The sequence below is a fragment of the Phoxinus phoxinus genome (genome assembly GCF_949152265.1).
Source record: "Phoxinus phoxinus genome assembly, chromosome: 21".
Lineage (NCBI taxonomy): Eukaryota > Metazoa > Chordata > Actinopteri > Cypriniformes > Leuciscidae > Phoxinus > Phoxinus phoxinus.
Window position 1 is genome coordinate 24,530,609 of NC_136896.1, and position 8,246 is coordinate 24,538,854.

Consider the following 8,246-nt stretch of genomic DNA (forward strand, 5'->3'; position numbering starts at 1 on the left):
GTGGACACGGGCTGATCCAGTCTTCGTTGTTGTGGTGATCGTTCATTTTCCTCTGATTCTGGCTCAAACATAATAAGGTTTTATTATTGCAAGAGCCATCGCTTTGCATGCATCACCCGCTATTAAACAGTTGCGCCGAATCCGCAAATGTTCTGGCTGGGGGCGTTAATAATTGATGCATAGGCACTGACGTCAGCCAATCATAACAGTGGGCGTTAACACTGAACTCTTAAAGGGGAAACACCCCCAAAACAGACTGTTTGAATCAGAGGATGAGAAACAGGGTGGGAAAAGGTCATAAATCACTACATTTTAAAAGTTTTTTGTAAAAAAAACTATAGTAATACTATATTTGCACCTAAGGAAACATAATAATGAAATTAAAAAAACCATGTCATGACCCCTTTAAGAAATCTAGTATTTAAGTGTTATGAGTTTTCATTTGGTTAGCACTCTCTGTGGGATAGTTTCTCACAGGAGCGGCTCTTAGCATCTCATTGATTTTCTTTCTTATATGTATCTTATATCATGTAGCTTTAATATTTTGTTGTAGTTGTTATGAGTGGTTATTGTTATATTTGTTAAAGAAAATAAAACTCTTTGCATTCATTGAACGCTGGTGTTTGATCCCTCTTTATCTTGCGGCTTAAAACAAGCTAAAACCGAGGCCAAAGTTGCAATGGTGAAGTAGGCGTTGATTTTTTTCTGCAGAGGCGGTCTTTCACCACGCTATTACGTCATTAATGCCTAGTTCACACTACAGGATTTTAAGCCCGATTTAAGCCCGATTTGCAAATCGTTGAGCTCGCCGACAGGTCGGGTTGTTATCGCGTGCAAATCGCGGGGGATTAGCGGCCGATGAACGCTCGCCAATCTGTTAGTATGAAAGAGCCAACAACGCATCAAAGACGCCTCGCGGACGCGTCGCCGAGCCCAGAAAAATATCTAGCATGCTAGATATCTGGAGCTGTCGCACGACTCAACCACATGTGATGCCATGAGCTACAGCCAATCAGAGCAAGGCATGGGTTGAGGTCACTGGGAAAATACCGTTTATACTGTCTATGGGATTTTTTTTTTTTTTCAGAGCAAATCATCGCGCAAACAGTTTGCAGCACTAATTTCTTTCTGACGTCCATATTCAAACAAAGACTCGCGTGTTGTGCACTTGTGTTCTTCTTCGCTGGGTAGTGGCGCGCGTGCTGTATTGCGTCATTTCCGGTTCGTTTTATCGCGTGATTTCTTCGTGATAAAACGTGGTTTGTAGACAAGATAGAATCGTTGGCTGACAGAGTTGTTGTCACCTCGTGTAGTGAGTTACCTCCTGTTGCGGATCAATCACGTTGTGTCGTGTGGTGTGAACAGCTCAACAACTTGAACACTCCTGATTTCACAGAGAGCAAGTATTGTAGTGTGAACTGCACAGTTCAGCCCAACGTTTTAAAATCCTGTAGTGTGCACTTGCCTTAAGAGGCACATTCCAGGACGAGTCGTTCACTGGACTTGGTGACAATTAAAGTTGTTTTTTGGAATAACAAGGAAGTTTTCAGTTCTGAAACTTATTATAGTATTCTTATAGTATGATGACCTCTTATATGTAAAAAGTTAAAAGAAAATTAGTGTGATAGAAATATTTTATGTAATGGGTATTTTCAACATTAAATGTACAGAGAAATGCAGGCTAAGGATGCTTAGGTCAAAGGCCATATATACTTAACCAAAAAGTGCTTAACACAGTAGAACTAACAGTCATATAATTAATTAGCTTAGATAATTACAAACTAATCACCAGAACAAATCACAATAAAGAAGACTTGAGTGACATTGATTTTTACTCAACTGTATGATATAAATGTACATGTATCTTTCTATTACGGAGACTCACTTGGTTGATGTGACCAGTGATCTCCCGGCTGTGAATAAAACTTAATTTCTACAAAGAGCAACTTGGGAGTCTTGTCAGGTATATGATGCGCAGCTGAGAAATAGATTATACGCTCAAAAGACAACAACAGAACATCTATGTGTGATTGAGGTAGTGATAGTAGCTTCTTGACGGGATGCGTCACCTTACTTCAGGGAAGTATTGTATTGTATTGTAAGTATTCAGGTAATTCAGGAAATTACCTCAAGATACTGTAATTAATATTTTAACAACTGCAAGTTGTTGAAATTGTCCGTGGTGAAGAAGTCAGATTAAGAAGGTTGTATACGTTGTATATGTATTAAGAATTTCCACGACATTAGATTTCTCAGTTCATGACCCCTTTAAGCTCAGTGTAACAACACAACTCTAACAAACAAATGTTCAAAAAAGGCACAAATCGACAGGTCCTGATGAAAATGGGCTAAAAATAGCCCCTTTCCGCTCCCTCAAGTTGGGCTTCTCATTACTTTACATGGGAGAATGGTTGTAACCAAGACAACCATAAGCTCCCCTCGCACACGCAGCTTCTATTTATTCTTTTTCTCCTTTGTGCCGGTTCACGGCAATGACAGAGACTACATTAAATAGCAATTTCCTATCTACACCAAGTAGTGTTTTTTGAGCAAAGGATGTGGGTATGTTAACAAAGAAATAAGTTACTAGTTACTATAAAAAAACATATAAAAAGCTATTGACAATTTAACACAACCTCAAATACAATTTATAAAATGGTTACTACTAAAATAAAATATTAAAGACATACATTTTCATAAAAATGTTGTTCTATTAAAATAACCATGAAATCAAAATTGACAATTATAATTTTTTAAGGAATATTTATTAATATTTATTTGTGCACATCATTATTAATTTTTATTCATGTACCCTGATAAACTTGAATAAAAATTACTTGTAAATGTTTGTTTTTTAAATACTTGTAATCAAAATACTACGGAGCCCCGGCCTAAACTAAGGGACCTTTGTAAAAATAAAAAATATACAGACTTCCATGTGCTCACGAGAAATGTATCTTGTGCGCACATTTCTTGTGAGCACGTGAAAGTTTATTTTTATTTTTGCAAAGGTCCTTTTAGGGGCTCCGTAAAATATATCTCCTTGCAGCAACATCTCTTCTCTGATGAAATGTTTACTGGTGTGAGGGTGGGACAACCTGTCACTCACATGAGATCACACCAATAGCAAATGGCAATGATCCAAAAATGCAATCAATTCCCGATGAACAAAATTAAGTACCGCCCACATTTTTTTCTTGTGCCATATGATGGTGCCATATGATGCCCCGTCCCAAATACGCGGGGAAACGCGTATTTGCGTAGGCCCACAGGGCCAAATGTGCCAAAGTGTCTGTGCTGAGGGATGCCTTGTCAGGGAGTAAAAGAACAGGAAGTAGGAGGACTCCTGGGTCGACCTGTGCATCCCCAAATCGACTCCAGATCAGCTGGACCACCTGGGGATGGAGTCTTCATTCTCCTGGAAGAGTGAGCTGTCATCGGCCGCACGATTGAGCTCGTCTGGAATGTGAATGGCGGCGAGCAACCTGAGCCATTGCTGACTCCAGAGGAGATGGCGGGCAAGGTGTGACATGTGACGTGATTGTACCTCGCCTTGGTGGTTAATGTATGTAACCGTCAGCAATTGGTATGCCACTAAATTCGAGCCCCAAGCTGCCAGCCCATTGCATACATTGTCCCAGCCTGTTCTGAAGGCATCTGTTGTAACAACAACATGCCTGGACACTTGTTATTGACCTTTATTTAACCAGGCAAGTCACTTAAGAACAAGTTCGGCCCATAGAAACACGGTCAGGGAAATCTGCCAGGGAGGGGCTGTCGCAAGCAGCAACAGTTCCAAGGTCTGACCAAGGGCTCAATGTTCGGCGACAGATCGGTGTGGTTACATATATTGTGCCGCGGCGCCATGCCCACGTTTGTTGGTGAGACATGCGGTCATATTGACCAAGTCCAACTTACAGAGAAAAGAGATGCTCTGCACAGGGTAGAGCTTGCTCTTCTCCCAGTTGACCCAAAGCCACGCTTTGGACACGCGCCATCATCCGGCAGCTTGGCGGGACATGGCACGCTAGAGGAGCAGAAGCACTCCCACTGTAACCCTTAAGTCTCCCAGAGTGTTAACCAGACCCGCGGCTCTGCCCAACTACACCAGAGTTCAATTGGAAGCAGCTATTGTTGGTGAAGGCAAAGCAGTATTTATAATTTCTCATTATATGAAGAACCCCAATGCACCACTATAGTGCATGATTTGACCAAAGCCATAATAAACTTAAATTTCAGTAACTCATCCTGCATCATTTGTACTATGGACATGAATGACACTAAGGCTACGTTCAGACTGCAGGTAAATGTGGCCTAAATTATTTTTTTTTGCTCACTTGTGACTCAGATCTGTTCTCATGAAAGTGTAAACAGCGCAAACCACATGGAATCTGATCGTTTCAATTCCAATTTGTGCCACTTACATAAGTGGTCCGAAATCCGATACAGGTCAGATGTTTTGCAACACAACCTCAGTCTGAACAGTCATATTGGAATTAATGCGGCTTTTACGTCAGTCTAGAGCAAAATTCGTCACAATTCTGCACTCATGGGAGTCACTTCAAAGATTCTACATACCCGAAATTCAAGACAGTTGCGAAAGTTAGTCAATGGAAGGACAGTGATGTGTCAGAGCTTATAATTATTACAGTGACAGCTCTATATACAAGAAAAACATTAGGGCTCGTATCATAAATGTTTAAAAACTCTGCTTTTTGTCGCATCCTCGTCTTTGTTTTTTTATATTGCCTGGGCATAAATTTGCTGGCTTCGGAGGAAGATCACTCTATAAATAAACACGCAATCACTTGCTGCGTGACATAATTTTTCGTTCTTTTGCGCATGGGTCAGTCCAGGACCACGATTTGTTCACACCGGAATCTGACATTGGCCACAAAAAAAAAAAACAATGCTAAAAATTCGGATCTGAGCAATAAATCGGAATTGAGCACTAAGCTTCACTGTGTGAACGTAGCCTGATCAGACTTATGATGTTTTGCCTGACTTTATTGACTTATACTAGCCTGGCTAACGTCAGACCTCGTCTCATTGAGACGTGGTCTGGGAACCACATGTTCATTTTCTCGTATTTGAGGCGTGGTTTACGAATGCCCAGAGCCGTTTATTGGGCGCTACGAATGTCCATCAAATGCGCCTGTACGTAGCTCATAGCCAATCGTTTCAATTATACCAGATGACGTATGTAGAGCGACAGAAATTCGACGAGGAAGAAGACGATGGGTCATAGATTTACACGATGGCGTTCAGCGACTATTTCCGTTTGTGCAAGACAAACATGAGGGTAGAAGGTAAATCTGCAGTGCACATGTTGATATAAACAAACTGCTTCAGTGTGTCGCATAGCCCCTAGACGTCCTCATCATCTTGCTGCTCCCTCCCTGTTCTGTGATTGGTCCCCTCGCTGAGGCGAAAATCTGGTCCACGAAATCCAGGCTGCCAATCGCGCTGCGCACAAGGCAGCATGGGGAAACCCGGGCTAGACTTATACTGAAGAAAGGACTTCAATTATCTAGAGACCAGAATACCCTGGGCCCTGTTTCCACCTGACACATCTAAAAAAATGTTAATAACAGGTGTTAACAGCAATGAGTCTCGGCAATCCACTTGTGAATTTGCACAAGCAAATCACCACTCACAGTTTCTTCAGCAAAAAAAAAATTTCCGCTAGATTTTAGTGCTTCTGAATTACGTAGATACAGGCGTTTTAAACACTCACAGTTACACACATAAGCTCAATTAACCAAAGGCAGTCAGGGCAGCAGATGACAGTGGGAGGTCAGCACTAACAGTACTGTATAGCATTAACTCTCCGGCTGCGCAGCTGCAGCAACGGTTGCCTGGCAACACATGAAATCCCAAGAGCCTCTACTGTAGGGTATTTGAATGGAGCAAAAGAGCTGGAAAATTGGAGAGTATATCTTAGCGGTTCTGTGTGTAATTTAGAAATGTTAATTGATGATCTTTATTACAAGATTGTGATGTACATTAGTAACTGGCTGGCTGGTTTCAAGTTTCAGGACAATCTGTGGTCAGTTTTTAGAACTGTCTTTGTGTGTCTGAACACTGATAATTTAATAAGCACATTTGCCTATTTGGCAGCTGTTGTGCCACCTGGTTTACAATAATGTGCCAAACGAGTGACTGAAAACCTCTTTCCATGGCATGTTGGTGTCTCACAGTATATATTATTCAGTCGAAGACATGTAAATAAGGCTACCTTATAGCCAATAACAATTTTAAAATCAAAACAAAATCAATGAAATATGAAACATCTTAGACCTTTCTAAGTCATTTACCCCGTCTTGCAATGTCATTTGTTTTTATTGAGTCTTGAGTGCACTGACTACATCACCGGTTTTCATGGAAACCGTCCCTGGCGCTGCACACGTGGGTAAAGCTGTCACACACAGAGTGGAACAGAAGCAGAGAGGTCATGTCATGTTTATGAATGAGACTAAGAAAAGAATGTAGGAGTTGAAGAGGTGTCGACTTTCCCACACAAGCCAGCAAACACATCTTAAAAGAACAGACCCAAAAAAAAAACTTTTAAAAAATAATTAAATAATAATAGAAATATGGTAATAGGAATTTAAATACATATAATTTAATTAAAAATAAACAATAACATTATAACCACAAAATAGCGAATAAAGACAAGTAAATAACCTTGACAGATGTCTCACAACCATTATATATATATATATATATATATATATATATATATATATATATATATATATATATATATATGTGTGTGTGTGTGTGTGTGTGTGTGTGTGTGTGTGTGTGTGTGTGTGTGTGTGTGTGTGTGTATAATACAAATAATTTGTTTGAAATTAATAATATGAATAATAATTACTATATTTGCATAGGCAGAAAAACTAAGCCTAAGCATCATGCAGTTAAACTGTTGTTGTTTTCGCTCATATACATGTATAATAAAGTATATCCATTGTAATCATAATTACTGCATCTTTTCCTTATGATTTATGAAGTGGAAACAACAACAAATATCTCATAAAAGCATTGTGATAAAATTAATCTTGCAAAGTCTACATGATGGGTGACGTCATTGTAAATTATCCGAACTGTTAATTAACTGAAAAAAAAAAGAAAAAAATATGATGATCTATTAAAAAAATGCATGGTTTTCATTTTAAATACAGCCTGAACACATTTAGTTGTGTAGTATGGTACAGTGATGGTATCAGATGGCATGGTACGCATAGCCTAGCTGTTCAATGGTAGTACTGACCATTTTCTTATCCCGTGATATTTTACATGATATAGCCTCCCCAAAGAATCCCATATTACCATTAAACCAGATGTCCAGAATAGGCAATGTAATAATAGCCTACCAATGTATTGTTTGCGCGAGTATCTTAGATTAAAAAAAACTGATATTACTGAAAAATACTCAAATTCAGTTCAGATCAAACTCTGTATCCTACTTGTTTGTCGCGTAGCTCGCTGTGCAGAAAGGAGTGTAATGAGCTTTCACTATCTGTCATGAACGCCTTTGACTCACCTGTGATGTCTGACAGGGTGAAATAAACCAGCAGTGCTCGTCTTTCACTTTTTGCAGACGGCGGTCATGATGATGGTCGCCGAATTAACGCGTAGCTATAATCCATCAGCTTTCGAATCATTAAGAATTCCGCGTCGAATTAACCACACACACATACACCTGATAACACAGCAACCAGTGAGTCTCGCAGACAGCAATACTATCACACGAACACTTTAAACTAGATTATCTGCTCAGTCAACCTCTAGTCACCTGATAACTAAACGAAGATTTAAACAATCTCTGTAACTGCTTTACATCACGTAACGTTATGTGACCGGCGGCGATGCGCTTTTGTTTTATTGAGATGCTGTGAGTCTTAAAGGGGCAACACACTCCACGCCTCTCTGCGGACCCCACAACATTAACCCCCTCTACATCGTATTAAATCACTCAAACCTTTACAGTTTTAAGAACAATTCACCTAATACCGCAGTCTCTCTGTCTTTACATACTAGTAAATTATTTATATTTTCTATTAATTAAAACTATAGACTAGGGGAGAGGCGGGACAGTTGAAACACTTTTCAGATAAACGTCATTTTCTACGATAAGGTTACAGATAGATTTTTTTTGTGTATGTGATCAACAACTCACATATGTGTTCTCTTAGTATCATGTGTTATTCGGTACAAATATAGAATGATTTAAGTAAAAA

At 39.6% G+C, this 8,246-nt stretch overlaps 1 protein-coding gene across 2 annotated transcripts in view; it reads right to left on the bottom strand.

Annotated features, from left to right (window-relative positions):
• The window catches only part of mpp2b (MAGUK p55 scaffold protein 2b), a gene marked incomplete at its 5' end in the record, with an annotated part of 78,177 nt that extends 70,275 nt beyond the window's left edge, over positions 1 to 7,902 (bottom strand). Inside the window, one exon of one of the 2 annotated variants that reach the window (XM_079594554.1) lies at positions 7,550 to 7,902. The remainder of the gene's footprint in view (positions 1 to 7,549) is intronic. The other variant, XM_079594553.1, reaches the window with a different exon arrangement.
• Positions 7,903 to 8,246: the final 344 nt, after the last annotated feature.